The sequence below is a fragment of the Trachemys scripta genome, chromosome 23 (genome assembly GCF_013100865.1).
Source record: "Trachemys scripta elegans isolate TJP31775 chromosome 23, CAS_Tse_1.0, whole genome shotgun sequence".
In the NCBI taxonomy this organism is placed as follows: Eukaryota; Metazoa; Chordata; order Testudines; family Emydidae; genus Trachemys; species Trachemys scripta.
In genome coordinates this window covers 12941-16705 of record NC_048320.1, presented here as the reverse complement: position 1 = coordinate 16705, position 3765 = coordinate 12941, and the positions used below count along the sequence as shown (strand labels likewise).

The 3765-nt window shown below is 47.2% G+C and overlaps 1 non-coding gene across 1 annotated transcript; it reads left to right on the top strand.

Annotated features, from left to right (window-relative positions):
* The first annotated feature begins 1941 nt into the window (after positions 1–1941).
* TRNAT-AGU lies at positions 1942–2015 on the top strand. Its single transcript has one exon. It is a non-coding gene; the product is annotated as a tRNA-Thr (tRNA).
* Positions 2016–3765: the final 1750 nt, after the last annotated feature.

Below are 3765 nucleotides of genomic sequence, written 5' to 3'. Positions count from 1 at the left end.
AAAGAAGAAACATCAGAACTTATTGCAGCTGAGATAATAAATGTTCTGAATAAGTATGGAAGCAGATAATACAAAGACAAACTTTGGTGTTCGATACAGACATGGAAGAGAACATTTACACACCAAGGTAAAGACAAGTTTAAAAAGGGAAGTGATAGGCCTTGGATGTCCTGCTCACATCATGCACAAGTATACTGAATTACAGGGGATACTATCCTGGTAGACATTGAGAGCATTCTAATTAACATTTTTGGATATTTTCATGTATTCACTGTTTGTGTGGAAAGACTGCAAAGTTTTTATGAGTATGTGGGACGAGAATATTGGAATATACTGGGATACATATCTGTTGGAAGATTATTACAAAATGTAATATGGCCTGAAAATTCTTAGCATGCATAAAGGACAACTTTCTGATTCATAAAGTTGAGGAAACAACCAGGGGGTTATCCATTTTGGATCTGGTTTTGACTAACAGGGGTAAATTAGTTGGGAATGTGAGGGTGGTGGGGAATTTGGGAGAGAAGTGATCATGATCTGATAGAATTAAAGATCCTGTGGAATGGAGAACATGAGAACAGCAAAAACAAGAGCACTGGACTTCAGACAGTTGAATTTCAATCAACTCAGAGAAATAGTAGGCAAAGTTATCTGCAAATTTGATCAGTATGCTCTCTATTCCTACATCCAGGTAATTAATGAAAATGTTAAACAACATCAGGCCGAGAAGAGGAGGTTAGACTAGATGACTTTTGTGATCCCTTCTAACCCTATTATTCTATCATTCTATGACCAGCTCTGCTCACATTTTCCTACAACTTTCTAGAAAATGCAAGAGACCTCCATCAGTAATCTAATTAATATATTGTTAAGGGAAAGGGCCGGCTTCTCTGCAGAGGAGCATTGGGAAAAAATCAAACCACGAGCCTGGAGTTGATGAAAAGGCTGCTGTGACTGGCATTGGCAAGGCAGTGGCTTGCACTGCAATTGCTGCAGCACAAAAGCCTGTGCCACATGTCCTTGTGATTCGCTGGGGATGTCTGCACACAGAATCCTGATAGTGCAATCTCTGTAGGTCTTGCAGGAATTGAGAGTTACTCTCCTTTCATCTTCCTTTAATTGTCATTGATGAAAAATGAAGCAGTTAGAAGAAAAGTCCCAGAGAGTGGCAATGTGGCTAATCTGGCCAAGGCCCTGTTAGTATACTGTTTGCTAGCCTGAGATAGAATTTTGCGTTTGATTTTTGATACTCCTTACTAATATGTGTGAACAAAGAATGATGCCTGGCTGAATGTGTCTCCTCTACCAACTGCTTGGTCAATCTTTTGAGGAAATGGAGAAGACTGCCTTTGCCTAGCTGTACATTGCTTGCAAAAGAAACTACTCCCCTACCCACCCAGCACTATTCTGATCATGGTGCCCGCCCTTCGCCTTCCTTCAGGACAACCAATCCTCCCACCTCAAACTCCAAGGAGTGACTGACTCTTGCTGTGCTGAGCAGCCCTTTATATATGGGCTGCTCCAGCAAGCCTTCTGATTGGCTCTCCCAATAAGCCCTTTCCTGATAGGCTGGGTTCTGCACAGCTTCTGCAAGGCTGCTTTAATCTTTCTCCTGCTTCTTTGGGGCAGCCACACCACCACACTTGAAAAGTGGCAAATGAGAAGTCTAGAGCTGAAGGAAAGGTTACCATGACTCAGAACTGAGCCGAGGTTGTTGTGACTGAAACACAGATCACTAACCACTATATGATCACAGTGGCTAATGGGAGAAGCACGTGTTAGAAGCCCTCTGTCAGCTCAGCTGTGACTTTCTGTGCATGGAGAGCCAGACACCTCAAGGTCTGCAAGTCTTGAGGGAAATGGGTAACGTCTGTACTTTGGAATTTTCAAGTGTTGCCCTGGACCATCAACTGGAACAGTTGCAAACATTTTTTTGAGGCAGGCACCATGGCTTAGCTGGCTAAAGCACCTGTCTAGTAAACAGGAGATCCTGGGTTCAACTCTCAATGGTCCCGTGTTGTATGGCTCTTGGTCTCCTCTGCTCACGTTTTCCTCTGTCTTTCTTGGAAACAGAAGAGACCTCCCTTGGTAATCCAAGTAACTGCATGCTAAGGAAAAGGCTTCTTTGGAGAGAAGCATTGGAAAGAATCAAATCACAAGTCTGGAGTTGATGAAAAGGCTGCTGTGACTGGCATTAGCATGTGTGACAAAGTTCCTCCTCTATCTTTTATTTTTATTGGGTTCCGGGAAGTGGGCGGGCTTTGCTAAAGGATCCCACCCCTCCAACCTAAGGGGAGGACCCACAGGGCCTGAAACCCAAATGATTAGGGGGACAACTAAAGTAATAACAGGGACAGGAGTGCGGTCAAAGGGTCAAAAGAAGGGAACCTGACGTGGACACTGAGCAGAGAACCCCGGACAGTGCCCACTGCTCCTCAAAGGTGTCAAGGGAGCCAGTGGACGCCACCCAGAGGAACTCTGCCCGGATACGTGAACGGACAGAGGATCGGAAACAGGCCCCACAGTCACAGGAACCTCCATCGGCCAACCTCCTCTCCCTGGTTTTATAGATGGCCAGTTTAGCCAGGGCCAAGAGGAAGTTGACCAGGAGGTCCCGCGACTTTGTGGGGCCATGGATAGCGAGTGCATAAATAAGAAGGAGAGGGGAAAAGTGCAACCAAAACCGCAACATAATATTGGTGAGGAGACGGTGTAGGGGCTGCAACCTGGTGCACTCCAAGTAAACATGAGCCAGGGTCTCCCTCACGCCGCAGAAAGGACAGGTGTCTGGGATGGGTAAACCACGCCCGTGCTCACGGCCCCATGAAGAAGCCACCAGCTAATATCCCCGGTGGGCCTCGGGACCAGGATGGAATATAGGCTGGCCCACCGGGGCTTCTCACCCTCAACAGGTGGCAGGAGGTCCCGCCATTTTGTATTGGGCGGGACACGAGGGTGAGGAAGTGAAGGGTGTGGAGCACGAGCGTGTATAGATGTTTCTTTGGTGCGGTCAGGAAATGAACTGGCTGCAAATCATGCAGCCAGCTCACGGAGAAGGGGCGGGGGGGCCGGTTGGGTCCACGGGACAGGGGCCCGATAAAAAGGTCTGAGCTCTTTAAGTTTGATTACCCTGTAAGGTTAATTTCCATACTGATTTTACAGAGATGATTTTTACCTTTTTCTTTAATTAAAAGCCTTCTTTTTAAGAACCTGATTGATTTTTCCTTGTTTTAGATCCAAGGGGTTTGGATCTGTATTCACCAGGGAATTGGTGAAAGGTTTCTCAAGGTTTCCCAGGGAGGGAATGGTGGCAGCAGGACCAGAGCTAAGCTGGTAGTTAAGTTTTCATGCAGGCCCCTACATTTGTACCCTAAAGTTCAAAGTGGGGATACAGCCTTGACAGGCTGTCTGTCTAACACGTCACTCGGGGGTGGCAAATCCAAATCCACCCCCCCCGAGTGACGCAGGTATCCCGACAACCCCCGGCGTAGAAAGCCCTATGCTGGCAGGAGAGCGTCTCCTGTTGATGTAGTTACCAGCTCTCAGGGCTGGTCCCGACTCCGACCGCGAGAAGCCCTCCCCATGCAGCACGGGAAGTGTAGACAAGCCCTGAGACAGAATCAGACTTTAACAGCAGAACCTGAGAGCTGCTTCCTCAACAGGAACAAGGGCTGCCTTTGAAAAGACTCCCAGGCCAGGGCCTTTTCCCCATTTCGGGACGGGACAAGGGAGCCGGTTAACATGATTTCTAACCATTTTGACTAT